The 25,133-nt window shown below is 45.9% G+C and overlaps 1 long non-coding RNA gene across 8 annotated transcripts; it reads left to right on the top strand.

The window, feature by feature from the left end:
• Nucleotides 1-12,678: 12,678 nt before the first annotated feature.
• LOC149914401 (uncharacterized) lies at nucleotides 12,679-24,767 on the top strand. Of its 8 annotated transcripts, XR_016460428.1 has the most exons (8): nucleotides 12,777-17,192; nucleotides 17,261-17,327; nucleotides 17,764-17,872; nucleotides 18,073-18,260; nucleotides 19,360-19,490; nucleotides 19,790-19,944; nucleotides 21,177-21,326; nucleotides 22,573-24,767. It is a non-coding gene; the product is annotated as an uncharacterized LOC149914401 (long non-coding RNA). The 8 variants fall into 8 exon arrangements; XR_016460427.1 differs by lacking the exon at nucleotides 12,777-17,192 and adding an exon at nucleotides 12,679-12,766 and having other exon boundaries at nucleotides 18,073-19,490; XR_016460429.1 differs by having other exon boundaries at nucleotides 12,777-16,935; nucleotides 18,073-19,490.
• Nucleotides 24,768-25,133: the final 366 nt, after the last annotated feature.

Below are 25,133 nucleotides of genomic sequence, written 5' to 3'. Positions count from 1 at the left end.
AAAGCTTGGAGGCTGCAGCTCCAGGCCTGCCACAGGATGTCACAGCAGCCATCACCCGGGCTCCCACAACCTGTGTGCTGTCACAGTGCGTTTCCATGATGACGACGGGCCCCGCAGCCGCTCACCAGCCCTGCGCCTCACAGCAGCCCTGGAAGCAGACAAACTCAGCCTCATCCCGCTCTGGATTATGCTGAAGTGCTACTATTCAGCATTACTGCTAATTGTGAAGGGTTACCCTTCTGCATTAGGTTTTAGGGTCACTATTTTGGATTACGTTTAAAGGTGAAATGTTACCAATTTCTTCTAGTGCTAAGGTTTAAGGAAAACCCTTTAGGTTACAGGTGAGTGTTCGGGGCCAGTGTTTAGGATGAAGAGGTACCATATTAAATTAGGATGAAAGGCTTCCCTTTTGTGGTTTAACGCTTCTGATATTGGATTAGAGTAAAGGATTCCCACATGGGGGTATGGTTAAGGGCTACCCTCTTGTGTTAGTATTAAGGGCTGCCCTTTTTTGATTCGGGTTAAGGCTTTCCCAGTTGCATTAACAGTAAACGGTTACGTGCTATCCATTTGGTGAGGGTTACATATTACCTGTTTGCTTTAGAGTGAAAGATTTCAGGTTTATGCATTTGAGTTAGTGATATGAGTTACACTACAGAGTAAGTGGTAGGCATAAGACAGTTAACAGGCAGACAGTTAACCTGCTGGTTAAGGGTTACATTTTCCTAGCAGGCTTAAAGAAAACCCATTAAGCAGGAGGGCAAAGTGTTAACATTATTAGACACGATTACACGCTAAGCCTTTCTTCTTTAAGTTTGGGGTTAAGAGCTTCACATAGGGGATAGTGTTAAGACCAAAGGGCTCAACATTTGGTTTAGAGGCAAGCCATCCTCTTGGGAAAAAGGAAAATAAACCAAAGAAAAGAACAGGAAAGAAAAGAATTAAGAAAATGAATAACAATAACAAACAAAGCAAAGCCAAGAAACATACTCTGAGAAGGAAAGGAATGCTTTCAGCAAAAAACAACATCATGCAAAGAAATGAGCAGGAAAGACAAAGGACCATCAGATATGAAACAAAGACAATGGAAAGCACAGCAAAAAGGCTCACTGCAGAAAAAGCAAAAAGGCTCACCGCAGAAAAAGCAAAAGGCAAATCAAAACAAAGAAGGAAAACAAACCAAAGCAAACCAAGATGAAGCAAACAATCCAAACAAAGGAAACAGATAAAAAAGCTCACCAATGCTTAGCCATGGAAAGAAAGAATGAAAACTGAAAAGCAATGCAGGGCCACGATACTAACAAAAAAACAAAGAGCAAACCAAAGCCAAGCAAAACCAGGAAAAATAAAAGAAAGACGAAGGACTGGGAAGCCAAGGAAAGCAAAGCTAAATCCCTTGAAACCCTCACAAACACAGGGGAATACGCTTAGGACAGAAAAAGTTAGTTCAAAGAACAGAAACAGACGGGGAACGAAAATCAACAAAACTGAAAAGAAACCAATGCACTGCAGTGCAGAAGGAGCAGGACACCAAGGCAGAAACAACAGAAGAACAACCAGGAAAACAAACAGAGTAAACCAACATCAACCCATCCAGAAGCAGCAGCAGCAACACGAAAAAGCAAAGGAAATGAATACATGGTCATGGCAAAGCAGAGATGACCACCGAGTCTGCAGGAGGCCAAAATCTTTGCATCCATGCCTGGGAGGAGGAAGGGGTAGCTGCTGGGCATGCTGCTACCTCCACCAGAGATGAGCCTTCAGGGTCGCCAGCCCAGAAGGAGTCTGTGGCTGCCAGTTAGAACAAAGCATCTCTCTGCAGGAAGGCAAAACACTTGCTTTACTTAGTGGTAAAATAGTAGAAATGCAATAATACAACTATCTTTTACTGTAACTGTAAATCCCAGGGTTTTCGACCTGAATCAACATGCATAGAGAACAGTCCCATGAAAGAACAAACAGAAACCTGAACAGAAAAGCCCTGCATCCAATCCAGATGCCTGTTGAACTAATACACAGTGCAAAACAGTTGGATTCTTCAGAGGGAAACACTGTCTTCAGCTGCCTCAGTTAAATCTATCCAAAATTATCTTGCAGGTTCTTAGTTCCTTACCATTCTTTCCTTCCCCACACTTCAAAACTACAAGCAGCTAGAACAACGTTCTCTGTAGAAATCCAGGACAGAAGAGTCCTGGTGGATCAGTATCAAGCCCATCTCACAGGAGGCCAACGCCCACTATTTCCTGTCTCATCAACACAGATCTTTGGCAGCATTCAATTGTCTTCCCTGTCATCAAAACCGGTATTTCAAAGCAAGTGAATCTAGCCTGTAAAAGCACATTTAGCCTCCTACAGCAATGCAGTGGTTTTGGGGATTGAGTTTGAGAACACATCTTTAGGCAAACACACCAATTTCCATGTGTCTGAACGTGCAGCCACCCCGACGCAGTGATCCTCCTTCCACAGCTGCAGACCCTTTCATTCCACATAGTGACCTCACAGGGGCAGAACGAACAGCTGTCTCCCTGCAACAAGAAGGAAACAAACAAACAAACAAAAAAAATAAAGGAGCACAGCCCCATGTCCAAGACTGTGTAAACTCCATGTATTCCAGTGACTGGAAGTAATCTGCAATATCAGCCTTCACCCTGGCATCACAGGCCCTTGTTGACCTATGACAGCAGTCTTGGTACAGGATTCATTGTGTTATACCCCGTTACCAAAGACATGATACCTGTGAGTGGGTAACACAACAACGGAGGTGAAGCCTGAGCCAGCAGTTTTCCTTACTGTCTCACTTATCTTCCTGAAAAATAGATAACCTCATTGCCCCTACTGCAAAAAGACATTTAGACACAAACTTCCATTCACTTTGACTGTGTTTGCAAGGATCTTATGAAGGAAAAAAATGGTTTCTTCTAGTTAGCCAGAATAGGGGCTTCTTTGAAAGAACAACAGTGTGCAGACACTACTGCAAGCCCCCTGGCATCCTTCTGCTGTGCTTATGTAGCACCTGGAGCAAGCAGGTACTGTACAGCTTGTGAGGGATAACACTGCTCAGATAACAAGCGAGGGTGTGAGAAAACATGTCAGTAGGAGCAGTACACTCATAATGCAGCAACAAAGACCGGAGCACTGTGAGACAGGTAGCAGAGCGCTTTTGTTAGTGGTCAATGTTAACCCCATCCAGTCAGTGCTGAGCAGAATGGGGACAAAGGGTAGACTCCACAAACTGAAGATAATGTTTCCTCCTGGCTCAGCTATAATCATTTCTTTGGGTTTTTTTTTTTTCCTGTTCCTTGGTTTTGGTAAGATGCTAATAATTTATGCAAACTCCCCCATACACTACCAATTTCCATCCAAGGATGATATAAAGACTGCGATAAGCCCTTCTTCTGGACATACAATTTTAGAAACGAAATCTGTTAGAGATTTTGTGATGCAGATAGATACGGGCAATAAAAGCGGAGGCAGAGAAAAAAAGAGCTGGCTTGCATGGCAGCAGGTAAACAATGTACCCAGGAAAAACACTTGTCTGTAACACTCACACCTGTATCTCATCCCACATAAGACCCAGAACATTACAACTTTAAAGTAAAAGTCTAACTCATCTATACTGTGTTGAGCCTCTAAGCTGTCTTTGCTCCTCTGCTTCTGTAATCTAAGCTCACTGTCTTTCTACTTAACAGGCAAACCTCATCATAAGAAGACAATATGCAAACTATGGGTGGAGTATGTATGTAGCCAAATTATTAAAAGAATTTTTTACTATGAGACAACAAACATATGTGAGGCAATGCTGTCTGAACTGGAAACAAGTGACTTTAACATACATACCAAAAAACTAGAAATCAAGTTTTACCATATTTGAGAATTTCTGGTTATGTAGGTTATGTAGGAATTAACTTAAGCTGCGTAGGAAAATCTGGGATGCCACATGAACCAGCCAGACCTCCAACCCCATCCCTCTGCATTACACAAAGGAAAAGGATAGGTTACCATTTATTTCACATAAAGAAAAGCAAGATAATCCTAAATTACTGAAAATCACCACGCTTGATTTTACAAATCAGGATGTAACATAGTAACTCTTCTCTCTAGCAACCAAAAAAGATAAATAGCAGAGGAATAATTGATTCAGAGGTCTGGAAGAGAAATACTGACATACTAAAAGCATGAGACAAATCCAGTATAGTTCAGACATAGCTGAAAGCTGTTGTCAGCCAAAGCCTCAGCAGTTACCAACATGCTCTGAAGATCCACTCCACTGGAGTTTCCTGAGCGAGCCCACAACACGGGTAAGCATCCTATTTACTCTCTTTGTCTCGCTGTGCCTAACTCTCTTGCTTATTTTGCTATTATAACATCTTAATATTATTTGATTATATAATATTCCTTTATATAATTGTCATTGATTATACAGATGTGTTAATTTTTTAACTTGAACACAATGCCTGGCATTAAAAAAAAATAAAAATAATCATAAGTTGTTCTTGTTTGAATCAAAAAATGGGAGAAAATCACTCGGAAGCAGAACATTCACGATTTCTAAAATCACTGCCTTATGAAGGTAAGTACAAAAGCCTATCTGCTAACCAGCAACCAGCCCAGCAAAAACTACTGAAATTATCCATCAACAATGAAGAGGCAACAATACAAGGAAAAGTACATCAGCTGAATTATTCACGCTTTAGAATACCAAAAGGTTAGATCTGAACTACCTGAGCCCCCAGGGTCAGCCTTTCTCAAGCTACACAATCATCTACTGCAGCTGGGACTTATTCTCTGTGTTCCTAAGCCTACTTCTTCAGTAGATTGGAAAGACTGGTTGTATCAGCTATAAAATACCAAGAGTTCAGGGTTCTGTGTTACATGGAGTGAAACTTCATCTTAGCAAAGACGATTCTATTTTTGAAACAACCCACTGTTTCCTGTGGATAGTAAAAATAAAATGAAATCCAACAACAGCTTGTGCTCTTAGCCTGTACTCTCAAATGTAGTGACAGAGTACTCTAGAGTGGAGGTAAGAATGACATGAGTCCTACAGCAGTTAAAAACATTTTAAAGATAACAACATTCCTCTGAGGCAGTAACAGCAAGTGCAGTACGCTCTCCCCCCACGCCCCTGCTCACACAAGTAACCTGCTGCTGGTTGTGGTCCTGCTTGGCAGGAAGCTGCCCTACACCCACCCCAAGCAGCCTCACCAGCACAGGGCAGCCTAAGCCCAGCACCAGGCAGGGCACCCTGCATGGCATCTGCCAGGCTGTGGCTGGCTCAGCTCCCATCCCGCTGTGCCTGCAGTCCCGCTAACCCCATGCTACAGCAGGTGCTGTGTCATCACAAGACAGAGTGGCGACAGAGGCATATTCTCTATGGGTTCTGCCCTATAAATGCCATCACACAACCTGGCACTCTGAAGTTTACATGGATTAACACCTTGTGAGCCCCTCTCTTCAAGGAGCTAATTCTACAAGTCTGATTCCCACAAAGGCTGTGGGGCGATGACAATTGGCACTGTGGCAGATACCCTATCCTAAGCAAGATTGTGCTCCTAAGACACTCAAATTAGTGTGGCAGAACCCTACCTTATTTTCTGTTTAATCTCTGTATCAATCTCACGTGGATCAAAATAACAGATTCAGCACCTGCAATGAGTCTAGATTGAGCAAAGCTTTCAACAGAGGGAGCAAAGAAATCAAGACAAGATGATGCAATGTGATGGAGTCAAAGCAGCTGGCCAACCAAACACAATGTGCACGCATTTCCAAGCTGAGTGTGTACCTGGAGTTGGGATTGTATCATTCACTACCAAAAGAATTCCTGAGTACCCTCATAAAGAAAGCTATATGCTAACATTACTGGAGTCAGTTTTCATAAGTTAGTCCTCTTTAAAATTCCTAGATGCTTGTTTGCTTAATATGCACCATTTACTTCTCCGAAGTTGCATTTCCTTTTGTCTTTCCATTTGAAGGGCTTTGAAAAACTCTTTGAAATAGAAATTCCATGATTACTGTAATACACTTGGGTAGGTATTTGGACTTTCATCCAAAGACATTCAGTGCATTTTACTAAAATAAAGAATACTCAAAAACTTACTCCAACAAATTCCCATTGATTTTTATACCACTGGTTTTGGATGTTACAAGCAGGAGGTAGCAAAACACAGCTATTCAGCAATCCCAGCAAGTCAGATGGGCTCTAGGGAGACAAGAAGGGCAGTAAGGTGACAAAATTGAAGGGATAGGCTACTTGGGGAGATTACAAAGAAGTTGCTAAGGTATGCAGGGAGGAAGTTAGGAAGGCAAAAGTCCAACTTGAACTCAGACTGGCCACCGCAGTAAGAGAGTAAGAAATCCTCTTATAAATATATCAATGGTAAGAGAAGGACCAAGGAGAATTTCCATCCTTTACTTGATGCAGCGGGGAGTGCAACCACTGAGGATAAGCAGAAGGCTGAGGTCCTCAATGCCTTCTTTACATCTGCCTTTAAAAGGCAGATCAGTTATCATCAGGGCACTTTGTGTCCCAATCTGTAAGTCTGGGATGCTACACAGAATACACCCCTGGTGATTCAGGTGGAGACAGAGAGCTCCTCCTCCATCTGGACTGTCACAAGCCCAAGGGACCGGGCTGAAAGGCAGGTCATACTTGTCAAACCTCATCTCCTTCTATGACTGGGTGATCAGCCTGGTAGATGAGGGAAAGGCTATTTATTGATGTAATCTGCCTAGACTTCAGCAAAGCCTTTTCCATGGTCTCCCACAGTATTCTCCTGGGGAAACTGGCTGCCCATGGCCTGGACAGGTATAGCCTTCTTTGGCTAAGGAACTGCTAGAGGGCTGCACCCAACAGGTAGTGGTTAATGGAGCTAAATCCAGCTGGCAACCCCAGGGGTCGGTACTGGGGCCCATCTTGTTTGATATCTTTACTGATGACCTAGATGAAGGGATTGAGTGTACTCTCAGTATGTTTGCAGATGACTCCAAGTTGGGAGGTGGTGCTGACCTGCCTGAAGGCAGAGAGGCACTTCAGAGGGATCTAGAAAAGCTGGATCGCTGGGCTGAGGTTCAACAAGGCCAAGTGCCAGGTCCTGCACTTTGGCCACAACAACCCCATGCAGTGCTATAGGCTTGGGGCTGAGCAGCTGGATGACTGTGAAGAGGAAGGGACCTGGGAGTACTGGTTGATGTTCGGCTGAACAGGAACCAACAGTGTGCCCAGGTGGCCAAGAGGGCCAACAGCATCCTGGCCTGCATTAGAAATAGTGTGGCCAGCAGCAGCAGGGAGGGAATCATCCCCCTGTACTCAGCTCTGGCCACACCTCAAGTACTGTGTCCAGTTTTGGGCTCTTCACTACAAAAAAGGCACTGAGGCCCCAATGTCCAAAGAAGGGCAACAGAACTGATGAGGGGTCTGAAGCACAAATCTTATGTGGAGCGGCTCAGGGAGCTGGGATTGTTTAGTCTGGAGAAGAGGCGGCTCAGAGGAGACCTTACTGCACTCTACAATTTCCTGAAGGGAGGTTGTAATGAAGAGGAGGGGTTTGGCCTCTTCTCCCAGGTGACAAACAGGACCTAAGGAAACAGCCACAAGTTGTACTGGAGGAGGTTTAGGTTAGACCTCTCTGAGGTTTTTCTCTCAGAGTGGTCAGGCACTGGAATGGCTGCCCAAGGAGGTGGTAGAGTCGCCGTCCCTGGCAGTGTTCAAGGGGCATCTGCATGAGGAGCTACAAGATGAGATTTAGTGCTTGTGGTGACAATGGTGATGGGAGGATGGTTGGACTAGATGATCTTGTAGGTCGTTTCCAATCTTGCGATTCTATGATTCTATGAAATATCAATGCAAACAGTAATAAATTCCTTCCTTCTTCACAGATCTTAACAACTTGGTTTCCACTTCCTCTCAATACTCTCTCTTCATCCAGAGGCCAGCAAGTCCTCTTGGATGCTGTCAACGGTTTATGGGCTGGTTCAGCCTGGTTCTGTGACTAGCGGGGCGGAGGGATCCACAGATCTGCACCTTTGGAAAAGGGAAACAGGGGACCCAAAATAATTGAAAACAGCAGCAACGATCTCAGGAGAAACAAACTAATGTACTAAATACAGTATCAGCAAAATATAATGAGAGAGAGGGAGTGTGTGTGAAAGGTGGATTGGTCTCACCACAACGCTGAGGTGAGAAGTGCAGTCCAGTTGAGCTGATGAAGAAAAGCAGACAGAAGAGCAGACGGAGAAGTGCAGGCGAAGAAGAGAACATCAAGTGACCTTGCCGGGAGTTACATCTCCTTACTGACCGCAAAGCCCCCTGGGGAATGTAGTTGTTGTTCTCCTCCAGACAGGCACCCGGAACTTGAGCATCCACAGTCAAACCTCCAGTGCATTACATGATGTTATGATGTGGAATACAGATAACCAAAAATCATAAAACCATGACAGATGCTTTCAACTGCTCAGCAAAATTTAAAAAAAAAAAAAAAAAAAAATCAGAGAAACTGTTCTCTACTCTGGGAGCGTTCCAAAGCTTTCTGACCCAGAGTAAAACTAGGAAAAAAAAATGTGAGGTACCCAATTGTTAGAACTACCTTTTTTTTTTTTTATGTGCACATTACATATTTTCACATTTATCAAGATTTCTTGGAGATCCTAGAGAAAAAAAACAAAGGACGTTCTTCCTCCTTTCTCCTATCACTTCACTACTACTTTGTGCTCCTCCATGACTGTGACACTACTAGCATATTCATTATTGCTTCTATTTTTAAAATAAGAAACATATATATTTTTTCCATGCAATTCCTTTGGAAATTAGTAATGGACAAACCTCAAGCTTTTGAGAGGTCTGAACTGGTCATGAAAAGCATCCCGAAACTCAGAGGCTTATCCAAAGCTAATCTGAAAATTTCCAAACGTCTTCGCTCTAGAGAGAGGCACAGAAACCCGTTGGATCAGGACTCCCATCACTAACTGGGCTCACCTCTCTCACTCTGCTCCCTCACCAAACATCCAGGACTGGTTTTTACCATGTCCTTGCTGAAGAGCACACAAGATACGCAAGCACACCGTTCTCCCTAGGAAAAACATGGCTCCTAGGCATCTACACTGCAAACCTATAAACAGATGTTTAAGTCTTATAGGAATCAGAACGACTTAAAACGTATGCCTGAGGCCCCTGTTTAGCAGTAACGGCTTGCTGAATTTGGGCTCACAATATGATTCCAACTTGTCACCTTCCTGCTTTCCAACTGCCTTCACTGTGCTTTGAAGCTAAGATCCAATGCCTTAATGCCCTTATGTAACAGCATCTACTTCATCAAACACAGAGGAAGGAGCATCTCAGTAACATACATCACACACCAGCCAGGCTGGTAAAGATAGGTAACTCTTCTGTGACAGCTTCATCGGAACCTTATTGTATTAGCCTTGGTATCACCCGGAACTCATTCCATTCACTGCTTTGAGGGGTCAGAGCCTAAACTCTACTAAAAGGCCACATATCATCATGAAATCAGGTACACCTGATACAACCACACCACTAAGGCTCCTTTGCTAAACTTCAGTGGTTCCCAATGCTTGCTTAAAAAAATAAAATCCAGCGAGAATATCAAGTGCCAACACTTTCCTCAGTATCCCAACATCCCTGCCTTGTCCATCTCTGGCCAGCAGGACTAAATTCAAAGCAGCGCAAACCACAATTCCACACAGGTAGCCTGAAGCTATGTTTAATCTTGCAGATCAGAGCTCAATAAACATTGGCTTGGCACAAGTCACTCACACAGAACAGTGGCTCTGCTATCACCAGTACCTGCTATACATCAAGAAGGAACGTGCTGAGGAAAATGAACACAGCAGCATACAACATAGAGTTCCTCATGATTGTCAGCACTGAAAGCAAAGCAGGCTGAAGAAAAAACCTCAGGTAAATCCATAGAGGACAGCAAAGCAAGGAGGACGAAGGACATGGACTGATCCTGAACCAAACACATTAGACAACAAGAGCCTTGAGAGGACTAGTTGGTTACACAGATAAACAGTACGCACGCCTGAAATGGTGATTTCTTCTGAAGACTCTAGTGTGTTCCTCATCAAGAAAAAAGATAATACATTAAAAAAAATCAGGATGGATATAATTTGAAAATTCTTTTCAACTGACCTGGCATCCTGGGACAAACTGAAGACTAGACAGGACACCAGTACAGAGAAAGAGAACCAACAGCATAGGGGGGTGCCACAGAGAAACCGGAAAGTGACCAAATCTTTGCTCAGATAGAAACTGCTGTGTAAGGCAGAAAGCTGATGGTGATACCTTCTGCCAATGAGGAGCACAGTGGGAGGATGAGGATGGATGATATCTGCAGCACAGACATTCACAACGTGGCATAGCCTAACACAGAGCTACAATTCCAAAGTGATTATAAGGTTTTATTTAACAATGCTGTTGTGTGGGACGATTCAACTGCTTCAAGCTCAAACAAGCTGCAAGTGACTGATTAATCAATAAATCTCAGCAACCTCAAAACCTGATTGTCTTGGAAAAAATAAACAGAACACGCCATCTCAAATAACATATAATCAATCTACAGAATTTAATCCAGCAGGCAGTCCTGTGACCAAATTTTGTGCTGGCAGCAGACTTTTCTTATGACCATTAGGAACATTCCCAGTTACAGAGCTACCACAACTTGGGCAGAAAATATACAGACCCACCTGGGAGAATAGAAAATAAAGAAGCAATTTACCCTCCCCTTATCCAACTCCTCTCTCACATTTAGAAGTGAAACTACAACTTTAAATGCCAGGAAAAAATGAGGGAAAAAAAAAAAATCTGGTATTTTCCAGGCAAACACCAAGATCATAGAATCACAGAATGTCCCAAGTTGTACGGCATCCACAAGGATCATCAAGTCCAACCTCGTGCTCCATGAAGGACCACCCAAACACAAACGGTCTTTAAGCTGCAGCAGCTCAGGACCAGGCCCACAGCCCTGGGGAGCCTGCTCCACAACCACTGGTATCAGATGCAGCAAGCACAGGGAGCAGGCAGGTAGGCACAGCAAAGCAGCAAAGACCAATCTCTGAGAGGGGGCCTGCTTACAGAAGTAAACCTGGGGCCTACCTACAGAAAGCCCACACCTTTCACTTCCAATAAAGCTCCACCATTTTGACAGCCAAAACAGAAACCAGCATTTCACTTCTCATGAGTCTTCCCTGAACTCCCAAATAAATGGTTACTTGAGATGCCCTATTGCACTGCAACTGCTCATAATTAACAATCAAAATTATATCTTTCATGACATAAGAAGCTCAATTCTGCTTGATGGTAATGACAGTCTTTTCAACTGGCCTGGCATCCTGGGGCAAACTGACAATTAGACAGGATACCAACATAGAAAAAGAGAACTAACGGCATAGGGGGGTGCTACAGAGGAACTGGAAAGTGACCAAACCTCTGCTCAGGTAGAAACTGCTGAGTGAGGTAGAAAGCTGATGTGTCCTTTCATGTTATGAAAATCACAGTTGGCTTTCTGACAGTCTCCTGGATGATTCTCCCAAAAGCACCCTGCACTTATTCTGAAGAGAGAAAGAAAGGAAGGCTCATGGAAACAGGCACACAAGGCCTGCAAGTGTTCCAGATCATGCCAGAGATAGGACCACCACAGTGCCAAAACACAATTTATCACTAAAGGAAACATTTGAGAGCATATTCACAACTTCTGCATAAGCTGTAATGATTCAGCATATTTAGCTTTCTTATCATTCAGTTGGAGAGGGCAGATGCTCTCACACATCAACCAGCAAGCACTTGGAGGAGCCAGCCCTCTGGGTTTTTCAGTGACAGACATCACTACTGCTGGCTCTGACACCTTACCATGAGATGCTTCAGTTTACTAACGTGGACTTCATTCTTTCCATCAGCAGCTACTCCTAAATTGACCTTCATTCATACAGTGACACCAACTTCTAGCACAAGCTGACCTGCAAAACAGAGAAAAGAAAACGGGATGGCAACAAACACAGAGATAACAGAATCACAGAATGGCCAGGGTTGAAAGGGACCTCAAGGATCATGGAGCTCCAACCCCCCTGTCACATACAGAGCCACCAACCTCCACATTTAATACCAGACCAGGTTGCCAAGGGCCCTATCCAACCTGACCTTCAACACCTCCAGGGATGGACGGCCATCCACAACCTCTCTGGGCAGCTGTTCCAGCACCTCACTGCTCTCTCTGTAAAGAACTTCCCCCTGACATCCAACCTGAATCTTCTCTCCCTCAACTTCAAACCATTTCCCCTTGTGCTGCTGTTATCTACCCTTTCAAAGAGTTGATTCCCCTCCTGTTTGTAGGCTCCCTTTAGGTACTGAAAGGCTGCAATGAGCTCACCCCGCAGCCTTCTTTTCTCCAGGCTGAACAAGCCCAACTCCCTCAGCCTGTCTTTGTAGGGGAGCTGCTCCAGACCCTTATCGTCTCCATAACGTGTTAATATTCTTTAACAAAAAAAGCAACGACAATACGGAAGGGCAGCTGCAGCAACGTATCAGTACATAAAGAAATGTACATAAAGAAGCCCAGCCCGGCCGCGGCGCCCCCCCCACCCCCCCGGAGCCGCCCGGCCGCGGCGCCCCCCCCACCCCCCCCGGAGCGGCGCAGCACGGCCCGGTCCGGCCGTGTGTGACAGAACGCACACACACACAAAAAAGCAAATAAGAAAGAAAGCCATAACATAAGTAACGGCAGAAACACCAGTGGAATGGGAGTATATTACAAAGGTAAGAAAAGGACTGCTCACCATCTCCAAGGATTTACACCCACAGAACTGACTCCGGAGTGGAGAAACTTCCAGAAAGAAACCCTTCCCCCGTGGCAATCAGCCCTTAAACGAGCTCTGAGAGGGGCAGCCAGGCTCCACCCCTTCCAGCCACGGAGCTGCATTGCGTTCACCTGTGCTCCCAGGGCTGACCGGGTCCTTTCCTCAGGTGCTCAATCAGTGGTTCAGGCTGGGATTCAACACTTCTTATACAGCATAGCAAAGCAAAGCAATAGATGAAAGAAAAACAACAAAAGAAAACTAGCAGGATTCTAGATGAAATAACACAGAAAACCTGAGGAAGCAAGGCAGAAGGCTAGGTTATGGCTGTGTGTCTGTCTGAACAGCTGCTCGGTGCACCCATCACAGACAGCTACATAGAACTGGGCTCCAGAAGCACTGACAGCTCCTGTCAGCTTCAGTATTAAAGCAATCTGATAAACTTCCAATTCCATATTTCAAGTACTTCAAAGAAAAAAGCATTAAAGCTGGCAAACATATGATGGCTTCAGTTAACAAACACGAAGTTAAATGGCACTTAAGGAAATAAGCATCCTTAAATTACTGCACCTCTTTTAGTTTATCCAGAGAGGCTTCTAGCTCCTTTAGAGCTTCTTCTCATTCCCGGAGCTGGAAAAAATCAAGGAAAAAATGTTGAAACGGCTCCAAAACCTGTCCAATTTTCACCTAATCCCAATTTTGCCCTGCAGATGGGGTATTGTTTTTATTTACGGTGTTACACAACAGGTGACTAAAGTAACTGATGTAGCTTTGAAGTAATATCATTCCATAAAATATACTGTTTTTCTTTGAAATCTCTCTCTGAAATGAATTAATTCATACATACATTGTAGGAGGAATTTTACTAGCTGTGGGAATGGAATGTTGTATTCTGTAACTTATCCTTAGAAATAAGAAGAAGTAAAATTAGAAGTAAAATATTATGTATGTTAGCAGCACGTTTTAGAAACATTTTTTACTGAATTATGTGATTAATTCTTTCTTGCAAAACTGGAATAGTTGTTAAATGTTCTAAACAATGAGACTTAGAGCGTGTTAGAGATTAGAAAACATATTGTAGAGTTGTTTTGTTAGGATAAGAAACTCCCAGCAAGAGAAAAACAGATTTAGCAAACACCAAAGAAGCCAGGGCCTCTACACAAGGCCGGACTGTCTCACTCTGTGAGAAGTTGGGATGTGACAGGCAGGCATCAAGATACTCCCCTGTCTTTCTTTCAAGCTTATCTTTGTAGAAAGAAGGACAAGCAGATATCTGCAGAATAATGATCAGGTGTGAAATAATTAACTACAGATTCACACTCACGCAGCAAAAATTTATGTTTGTTTAGTATTTCCAATGTTTAGTGAAGCATCAAGAAGATTGCGAACCTAAAGACCTCAGCCAATAAGGAACTAGGGAGAAGGAGATAAGCCAGGGAATAGGGAATTAAAGATGTAACTCTGTTTTCTATGTGCTCTCCTGCTTGCAGGAGGCCTGCCATTGCAATTGCAAATAAAACCTGCTTTATCAGAGATTCTGTCCTAGAAAATTATTTGGATATTTCCTATATTAGCCAAAGTCAATTGTAGGTTTGGATACAGCTGTAACTCCTTATTCTCCCTGAGAAACATAAGATCTGTGCCTCACTTCCAGCGTTAGGAAAGACTATCAATGAATACACAGATGTTATAATTAAGAAATATCCAGGAAAGTTAGGCTAAGTAAGATCATTGCTACAAGAGGATAATAAATGGAAAATGCTTACCAATGTTGTAGGCTCACACTATTTTCCACAAGGAACGATCTCCAGGAAAAGATCCTTCCTCAGTGGCAGTCAGCACTTAAATGGGATCTAGGAGAGGTGCAGACAGACTCCACCCCTTCCAGTAGTACAGGTGAATTACCTTCACCTGTGCTCCCGTGGCTGACACATTGCTTGTCTCAGGTGGTCAATCAGAGGTTCAGGCCATGATTCAGCAGTTCCCATACACTTAATGATACCCAGAACATCTTAAAGTAAGGTAGAACTTTTCAAATATCACCATTTAAGAGTGGCACAGGAACTGCACATTTGTAAGGCTTGGTTTTCTGTTGCTATCAGAAGTTCCATGCAGTGGTGAACATTTCAGTCTTGCCATTGTCTCTACTACTAGCTTCTTGTGATGTTTACTTCTATTTCTGATAGCTCAGCATGAGTGTCTGAGAGCTGAAAGGGACAGTCTCAGGGAGACAGTAGAAAATGAGCAAGAGAGTCTCCAAACTGAAATGGAGAGTTTCCAGGAGACACTCTGAGCAGAGAGGGAGAATCTCCAATCTGAGAGAGATGCCCTCCGGTCTGAGAGGGATATTCTCAAGTCTGAACAGGATGCCCTCTGAATCGAGAGAGACTCCCTGCAATCTCAAAGAGAGAATCTCCAGGTTGAGAAAGAGAGTCTCCTAGCCAGGAGAGAGAATCTCAAAACCTGGCAAGAGTGTCTCCACACTGAGAAAGAAAGTCTCCAAGCCGAAGGGGAAGATCTCCAAGCTGAGAGAAGGAGTCTCCAATCTCAATGAGATGCCCTCCGAATCGAAAGAGACTCCCTGCAATCCAAACTCAACACCCTCCCGTCTGAACGGGACACCATCCAATCCTAACCGAGACACCCTCCAATCTGAACTAAATGCTCTCATAATTAAACAAGACAGACTCCGAGCCGAGCTGGAGGGTGAGAGCATTGGAACTGACCAACCTGATCAACCACAGGAGGCACCACAACTGATGTCAGTTGCCCCTGTGAGAGGACGGAAAACAAGATGAATCTCAACTCAGTTAGAAGAGAAGAAAGAGGAGCAAAGAGGTCCAGAGGAGTGGCTCTGAGATCCAGGGGAAGCACCCCTGAGTCCAGGGGAGGGGCCCTCAGTAAGACCACGGTCATCAACGCCTATGAGGGCAACAAGAAGTCCTGAAAGAGTAAGAGGTAGCAAGATATTGTTACCATTGTTGATCGATCTCTGAAAATGAATGAAATTCGAAGTCTGAGAAAAGACTTTTCATGTCACCCAAATGAGCCTATTGCCACCTGGTTACTTCAATGCTGGGACAGTGGGGCCAACAGTGTGTGGCTAGATAAGATAGAGAGAAGCTCGCCAACTGGGTGGCATTGCTAGGGAATCAGCCATTGATAGAGGCATTAGTACATGCCAGAACCAGGCCTTCACCCTCTGGAAGAGGATGCTGTTAGCTGTAAAAGAAAGATACCCCTTCAAAGACGATCTGATACCTGAGAAAAAGAAATGGGCTGATATAGAAAAAGGCGTCCGTTATTTGAGAGAATATGCTGTGGTGGAAATGCTACATAGTCCCGATTTCATTCCTGATGAGCCAGACCAAGAGCATGATCCTGAGAGAGTCAGGTGTACACCAGATGTGGTGTACATTCACAAAGACTGCACCAGAAAGGTATGCCAGTACATTTGCAGCAATGTATGGCAGAGGAGAAAGAAGACCCCTTATAAGTGAACTGATTAATAAACTTCAAGACTTTGAGTTACATTTACACCCTCTACAAGTTTGTGTTTCAGCCATTGCAGAAGTAGCTGAAAAGCTGAACAGAATGGAAAGCAAACAAGAAGATATAATAGACAAACTGTCAACTGTGCCTAATGCTGATGGATCCAAGGTGGTAACAGATGCATCGAATGGGAACCAGAATTCCCAAAACAGCCTACTGGAGGGCCTGATCAACTTGGTTTCCTCCCAGCTGGTGTCATCCAATGTCTCTTCTATCAAAAGAAGACGTCCTCCTGCTTGAGCAAGTGACAACAGTAAGACTATGTCACATTTTGCCTTGTGGCATTACCTACATGACCATGGAGAAGATATGAAGAAGTGGCATAAACAGTTCAAGCTATGACTCAACAGTTCCCATTCACAGGGCCATTAAATGACAGATGTGTGTCACTGGGAGTTGTAGGTGTGCAAACAGCACTCTGCATACCCAGCTGTGATTTCAGCCTTCGCTGTCCGGGCTGCTCACACAGATCTCAGCATCTGCTGTGTCAGCACTGAGATCCGTGCTCCCCAGTCTGTTAGAAGAGTCACCAACCAGCACCGAGGACAGCCTGGGATCAAAGTGTGAGGACTATCACAGGTCATCCATCAGCCTCCCTTGGTAGACATTCACGTTATTCATTTCCTTTGCTCTGTGGCTGTATCAGCACTTTAAGAGCACAGCCTGAAGCTGTGATAGAGCGCCTGGGGAGGGGTGCAGCCCTGCAAGCACAGCTGGGGGCAGTTTGGCTGTGGGGTGGGGCAGAACCAGTCTCCACCCCTCCCTGACTCCATTTAAGGGCTGGGAAGCACAGGGGCAGCATCTGAACCTGGAGAGTGCTTCCTTTAGAGTGTGGGGTGAGTCTTACTCAGTGGGGTGGGTGATCCCTTCCCTATTTTAGGGCTGTGATCTCTCCCTTTTCTAGGGTCTCCTGACTACGTTGGAGGGCTGGCAGCCATCTGTACATGGAAACTGCTTCCTTTAGTGTGTGGGTGAGTGTTGGTCCTTGGAATGGGGTGAGTGGCTCTGTTTTTATTTCAGGGCTGTGATCCCCTCTTTGGGGGATCCTAATGTCATTTAAGGGTGGTAGCTGTAAGGACAGCATCTGAACCTGGAGACTGCTTCCTTTGGGGTGTGGGATTCCTGCTTTATTTCAGAGCTGTGAGCTCTGCTGTTCTGGGGGAATCTCAAGCTGGATTAGAGCAGCTGTATCTGCTATGTGCGTTGCTTTCTCTTCAACGCTTCTCACCTTGTAATCTCTAATCTGAGGCTCTAAACATAGTTTGCCTGCTCCCACATTGTCCCACTTTATGGCTGTAATTCACAGTGCTATGTGTTAATTTCACCCATGCAGAGTTTAAGGGCATTCTATGCATCATTATGGTGTATTAAATTACGGTCTGCGTCTCTTCTGATTTCATTTCTCAGCTCGGTGGAGTTTAAGGATTTCCTGGGCTTTTCTTATCAGTGGTGTGAGATCTGTGCAGCAGGTAATGGAAAATCATGAGCCCCATGTTGGTGCACTGCTTGTGTGCAGGTAGGTTTGCCATGTGGTCTAACTCCCCCACAATGAATGTCCACAGCTGGAGCAGGTTGCTCAGAGCCTGACCCAGCCTTGCCTTGAAAGGGACAGTGCATCCACCATGTCTCTGGCAACCTGTTCCACTGCCTCACCACCCTCACTGTGGAAGACATTTTCCTTATATCTAACCTCAATTTTCCTTTTCTTTCCTTTAGGTATTGAAAGGCTGTTACCAGGTTACCTTGGAGCCTTCACTTCTCCAGGTTGAACAGCCCCAGCTCTCTCTCCTTATAGGAGAGCTGTTCCATCCCTCGGTTCATATTTGTGGCTGTGCTCTGGATGTGCTCCCACAGCTCCATGTCTCCCTGCACTGAGGACTCTGCATCTGGACGCAGCTCTCCAGGTGAGGCCTCACCAGCGCAGAGCAGAGGAACAGGGATCACCTCCCTTCACCCGCTGGCCGCACATCTTTGGATGCAGCCCAGGATGCGGTTGGCTTTCTGGGCTGGAAGGGCCCATTGCTGGTTTGTGTCCAGCTCCCACCCACCAGTACCCCAGGCCTTATGGGGCAGGACTACGCTCAGTCCTTTCATCCCCCAGCACATTTTGGTGGTGGGTGTTCCTTCATTCCAGATGCTGACCCTGCACTTGGATTTGTGCTCACTACTCAGCCTGTTGAGGTCCCTCTGGATGGCATCCTGTCCCTCTGGTGTGTCACTGCACCCCATAGCTCAGCATCATTAGGGTGCACTTAACCCCACTGTTTATGTCACTGATGAAGGGGCAATCCCAGATGTTTGTACAAACCGGGCATAGAACCCCTTGAGAGCAGCCCTGTGGAGGACATGGAGATCCTGGTAGATGAGAAGCTGGACATGAGCCAGCAGAGCATGCTTGCAGCTCAGAAGACCAACTGTATCCTGGGATGCATTAAAAGAGGGGTGGCCAGCAGGGAGAGGGAGGTGATCGTCCGCCTCTGCTCAGCTCTTGTGAGGCCCCATCTACAGCACTGCGTCCAGGCCTGGGGCCCCCCGGTGCAGGAAGGACGTGGAGCTTTTGGAGGGGGTCCAGAGGAGGGCACTGAGATGATCAGAAGGCTGGAGCACCTCTCCTATGAAGAAAAGTTGAGGGAACCGGGATTGTTTAGGTTGGAGGAGAGAGCTCCAGAGAGACCTCATCACAACCTTCCAATACTGAAAGGGAGGGCATAAGCAGGATGGGGAACGGCTGTTTGTGAGGGTGGATAGTGATAGGACAAGGGGAAATGGTTTTAAACTGAGACGGGGAGGTTTAGGTTGGATATGAAGAGGAAGCTTTTCACACAGAAGGTGGTGATGCACTGGAACATGTGCTTTAGAGTGACTTCCAGGAGGATCTGTTCTGCGATTTGTTCCCAGCAAGAGGCAAGACTGACATATTAGTAGTTCCTAGGGTCATCCTTTCTATCTGTCTATTACACCCGTAATAACAGGTGCGCTGTTGCCTTTTTTCTACTCACCAAGGACTTCACCTGACTGCCATGACTTCTCAAATACCATTGAGAGTGGCTCGGTGACTGCAGGGGTAAATTCCCTCAGAACTCTGGGACCCACCTCGTCGGGACGCAGGGACTCCTGGATGTTTGGGTCCTCAGGTGATTTAGAGCCTGATCTTCCATCACAGTGTGGAATGGGGAGGGGGGTTGGTGGGACTGGAATTGCTTCCTCAATCTCCACCTACAAAACCAAAGGTGAGGGCTGTGAAGACGAATGCAAAAACGTTGGGTACCTGAGCCTTCTCCTTGTCTGTTGTTCCCAGCTGCAGTGCTGCTGGTAAGCAGCACTGTGCAGAGAGCGTAGCCACGTTGCTCTGAGAAAGGAGCACTACAGCGCATGTTTGTGAAAGAGGCGCATATGCAGGGCAGTGCCTTCATTACTGTGTTGCATCCAACAGTGGCAGCGGAGAGCTGAGTGGCAGCTGCTCCAGAGCGCTGTAACGACTGCATGGAGGTGCGTGGGTCTTCATGAGAACAGCCAGGAACTGAAGTCTGCGTTTCCTGGGATGCCTCGGGACCTCACTTTGCTGACTGGTAATTGTCTGCTGAACAGGTAAGGGCAATGCACACCCACCAGTGTTCACCCATTCCATAGCATGGCACAACATGGTGCTCCCAGAGCTCTTATTGCACTTAATGGTGCTCAAAAGGCTGCCTGTCCTTTTCTTTCTGTGTTCTCCTTGTCTCTGGCCTTTCACTGCGTTGTTCTCCTTCCCTTTGCCTTGGCTGTTCCTATTACATTCTCTTGCCCTCCTGTTTTTGTGTTCCATGCCACATTCTCTTGGCTATTGCCCTTGGCTTTCTTTGCTGCATTCACTTCAGCATTCAGTTTTGGCATTCCCTGCCACATTCTCTCGCCCTCCTGTTTTGGCATTTCCTTCCGTGTTCTCGTGGCCATCATCCTCGGCATTTCCTCGCCCTTCTGTTTTTGTGTTCCATGCCACATTCTCTTCAGCATTTGGTTTTGGCGTTCCCAACAGCATTCTCTTGCCCTCCTGTTTTGGCATTTCCTGCCATGTTCTCTTGGCCCTCGCCTGGGCATTCCCTGCGGCATTCTCTTTGACCTCCTGTTTTGGCGTTCCAGCCGCATTCTGCATTGGCCTTCTTTGTCGTGTTCTCTTTGGCCTCCAATTTTGGCACTTTCTGCCACATTTTCTCTTAGCCCTCGCCTGGGCATTCCATGCCATGTTCCCTTGGCCTTCCGTTTCGGTATTTCTTGCTTTGTTCTCTTTGCCCTTGGCCTTTCCTGCTGTGGTCTCTTTGGCTGTATATTTTGGCCATTCCTGTTGCGTTCTCCTTGCCCTCACCTTGGCATTCCATTGGGTGCTCTCTTGGCTTTTTGCCCTTGCCTTAACCTTGGCTGTTTGCTTTGCATTTACCTTGGCTTTCCATGGGAGTTCTGCTTCCCTTTGCCTTTGGCACTCTGGGAATGGCTGGGAGGCAGCGTTCATGTTAACCTTGACCCGAACCCACAGCTGAATGGGAGTTCTCACAATAATTATGTTAACCTGCAGTGTATCTGTAAACCAAACCCTTAACCCAAAGTTAAAAACGTCCCTTACCCTAAATGCTGACATAAAAATAATGCCCCATATTTTCTGTCAAAGTAACCTTAACTGTAATTGTAGAGCAGAATACTGTTGTTAAACTAACTGTAACTTCAAACGTATAAATAGCATTAATTATATCCCTAACGCTCCCTTGTGTCATCATTAGAGCAACATGCGGCGGGTGCAGCCCTATATATGTGGGGCAGCGCCTTCATTACTGTATTGTGTTCAGCAGGTGGCAGCAGAGCCGCGGTCCTCCCGAGTGCCGTAACAACTGCACGGAGAGATGAGCGGGTCTTTATGGGAACAGCAAGGGACCAGAATCTGCATTTCCTGGGATGCCCCGGAACTTTACTTTGCCGTCTGGTAATCGTCTGCCCAGCAGGTAAGGGCAATGCACGCCCACCAGCGTTCACCCATTACTTAGCGAGACCAAGGTAGGGTTTCCAGAGCTCATTTCTACATTTCACGGTGCCCCGAATGCTGCCTGTCTTATTCTTCCCGCATTCTCCTTGCCTCTGGCCTTTCACTGCGGTGTTCTCCTTCCCTTTGTCCTGGCTTTCCCCGTTGTGTTCTCTTGCCCTTCCATTTTGTTGTTCCCCCTGGCATTCTCTTGGCCATTGTCCTCGGCCTTCTTTGCCACGTTCCCTTTGGCCTCCTGTTCTGGCGTTCCCTGCGACGTTCTCTTCGGTCTTCAGTTTTGGCGTTCCCGTCTGCGTTCTCTTTGGCCATTGCCCTTGGCCTTCTTTGCCACGTTCTCTTTGGCCTCTTGTTTTTGCATTCCCTACAGCGTCCTCTTTGGCCCCTTGCTCTGGCATTCCGTGCGACGTTCTCATTGGCTTCATTTTTGGCGTTCCTGGCTGCGTTCTCTTTGGCCGTTGCTCCTGGCCTTCTTTGCCACGTTCCCTTTGGCCTCTTGTTTTGGCATCCCTTACGGCGTTCTCTTTGGCCTTCAGTTTTGGCCTTCTTGCCGTGTTCTCTTTGGCCATCGCCCTTGACCTTCTGCATTGGCCTTCCATGCAATGTTCTCATGGACCTCGCCCTCCATTTTGGCCTTCTCTGCGTTGTTCTCTTTGCTCTCTGTTTTGGCGTTCTCTGCAGCCTTCTCTTCGGGCCTGACCTCTGCCGAGGCCTTCTCTTTGGCGTTACCACGCCTTTGCCGTCCCTTTGCCTTTGCTGTTGCCTTCCATTGTGTTTCATCTTTGCCTTTCTCCTCTGTTTTGGTGTTCTCTCGGGTGTTCTCCTTGCCTTTCGGTTTTGCCTTGGCCTTCCCTAACGGTCACTCTGAGCATAATCCCAATATACCTAACCCTAATACCTTCACCCTGATCCTAATGAGCTCTGAACCCCAAATGCAGTGCTAATTGTAACCATGACTGTGTAGATAACTGCAGTAACTGTCCAAACTAACCCTGAACCTACCCTTGAATTGGGCACTAAACCCATCTGTAACCTTCTGTGTAATACTAACAAAAACACTTGCAGCTTCCCTGTTAAACACTCCTAACCCTAATATTACTCAATTTGTCAGAGTAGTGTTTGGCTCCCATGTTTTGTGGGGGCGGGCTTACGGTGAGCGTCGTTTGCGTCTCGGCCTTCCTCTTTCTAAAGCGTGTCTCTCTGTATTACAGGTGAAGATCCTTCGGTACTCCCAGTCGATGACTTGCCGCACTTTCCAGGCTTTCCACACTGACCGCCAGCTCGGTTCGGTCGAGCCATTACCCACATCCCCCGGTCCGTTCCCTTTCCATAGTCTTCCTTTCGCTCTGCCACAAGCCCCTACCACCGCCCAAGATCATCGCAGGCAATGTGGGGACGCGGCACTCAGTCTCATTATAGTTCATCCCATTGGCCTCAGCACAGCGATCCAACACACCCTTCCTTAGCCCCCTTCTACTCCCAGGCCAACCAACGCTTCCTTCCGATGCGATTTGTGTTCCTTCCCAGCCACTGTGAGACTCGTGCCCCTTTGTGGCCATTTTGAGAGTTGCGCTGACTTGAGCGTGTGCAATCAATTTATCTCAACCAAATTGGTGTTAGCTTTGCAGTCATTTTGCATCAACCAAAAATTGGCTTTGCATTCAATTTAATTCAACCAAATTGGCTTTAGTTTTGCATTCAATTAATGTAAACCAAATTGGCTTCAGCTTTGCCTTGCTTATGGGGTTGGGTTAGCTTTGCTTTGTTCGTTTCTAGCGCAGGGCTAACCCAACCCCATAACCAATGCTCAAGGCCTGTTGGAGGCAATCCGTGTTCCTTCCCGGCCAGTCTGAGACTCGTGCCCCTTTGTGGCCATTTTGAGAGTTGCGCTGACTTGAGCGTGTGCAATCAATTTATCTCAACCAAATTGGTGTTAGCTTTGCAGTCATTTTGCATCAACGAAATTGGCTTTAGTTTTGCATTCAATTAATGTAAACCAAATTGGCTTCAGCTTTGCCTTGCTTATGGGGTTGGGTTAGCTTTGCTTTGTTCGTTTCTAGCGCAGGGCTAACCCAACCCCATAACCAATGCTCAAGGCCTGTTGGAGGCAATCCGTGTTCCTTCCCGGCCAGTCTGAGACTCGTGCCCCTTTGTGGCCATTTTGAGAGTTGCGCTGACTTGAGCGTGTGCAATCAATTTATCTCAACCAAATTGGTGTTAGCTTTGCAGTTATTTTGCATCAACGAAATTGGCTTTAGTTTTGCATTCAATTAATATAAACCAAATTGGCTTCAGCTTTGCCTTGCTTATGGGGTTGGGTTAGCTTTGCTTTGTTCGTTTCTAGCGCAGGGCTAACCCAACCCCATAACCAATGCTCAAGGCCTGTTGGAGGCAATCCGTGTTCCTTCCCGGCCAGTCTGAGACTCGTGCCCCTTTGTGGCCATTTTGAGAGTTGCGCTGACTTGAGCGTGTGCAATCAATTTATCTCAACCAAATTGGTGTTAGCTTTGCAGTTATTTTGCATCAACGAAATTGGCTTTAGTTTTGCATTCAATTAATGTAAACCAAATTGGCTTCAGCTTTGCCTTGCTTATGGGGTTGGGTTAGCTTTGCTTTGTTCGTTTCTAGCGCAGGGCTAACCCAACCCCATAACCAATGCTCAAGGCCTGTTGGAGGCAATCCGTGTTCCTTCCCGGCCAGTCTGAGACTCGTGCCCCATTGTGGCCATTTTGAGAGTTGTGCTGATTTCAGCATGTACAGTCAATTAATCTCAATCAAACTGGCTGTAGCTTTGCAGTCATTTTGCATCAACCAAATTGGCTTTAGCTTTGCTTTGCTTATGGGGTTGGGTTAGCTTTGCTTTGTTTGTTTGTACCGCAGGGCTAACCCAACCCCTTAAGCAACACCCAAGGGCCGTTGGAGGTCATTTGCCTTCCTTTCCGGCCAGTCTGTGACTTGCATTCTGTTTTGGATGGGCTGAGATCTAAACTGCTTTTGAGGTGGATTGCAATACATAATGTTTTTGAAAATGTAATGTCACTAATGGGGTATGGAGGCTCTGAGACCTTTCTCTGGTTAATCTGGCGTATGTAAACCACGTGTGTTAAGCTGTATGGAGGAAGCGTGTATTGCAATTCTAAACTGCATTGTGCCACATATTCAATCTGTGTCATGCTGCACCTGTAAACTGTGTTGTGCCATGTACAGAATATATGAATGCTGTGGCTATAAACTAAGTTTGGGAATTGTAATGAATATGGGTAACCCTGATGTACTTCCCAAGGTATAATTGGTGGTATAGTTTCTGTGCGTATGATTCTGTGAAAATAGTGCTTTAATAAGTATTATTGCTGAGTCATTTAATGCTGTGGAGTGTCTTGCTTTGTCACAATCACGACTTGGATCACACTTGGAGGTAGGGTTGGGGTTGGGGTTAGGGTTGGGGTTGGGGTTAGGGTTGGGGTTGGGGTTAGGGTTGGGGTTGGGGTTAGGGTTGGGGTTGGGGTTAGGGTTAGGGTTAGGGTTGGGGTTGGGTTAGGGTTAGGGTTAGGGTTAGGGTTAGGGTTAGGGTTAGGGTTAGGGTTAGGGTTAGGGTTAGGGTTAGGGTTAGGGTTAGGGTTAGGGTTAGGGTTAGGGTTAGGGTTAGGGTTAGGGTTAGGGTTAGGGTTAGGGTTAGGGTTAGGGTTAGGGTTAGGGTTAGGGTTAGGGTTAGGGTTAGGGTTAGGGTTAGGGTTAGGGTTAGGGTTAGGGTTAGGGTTAGGGTTAGGGTTAG

This window comes from Phasianus colchicus, chromosome 29 (genome assembly GCF_987193195.1).
Source record: "Phasianus colchicus chromosome 29, bPhaCol1.hap1.1, whole genome shotgun sequence".
Lineage (NCBI taxonomy): Eukaryota > Metazoa > Chordata > Aves > Galliformes > Phasianidae > Phasianus > Phasianus colchicus.
Note: the sequence above shows the minus strand (reverse complement) of the source record. Positions and strands in the feature narration are given on the sequence as shown.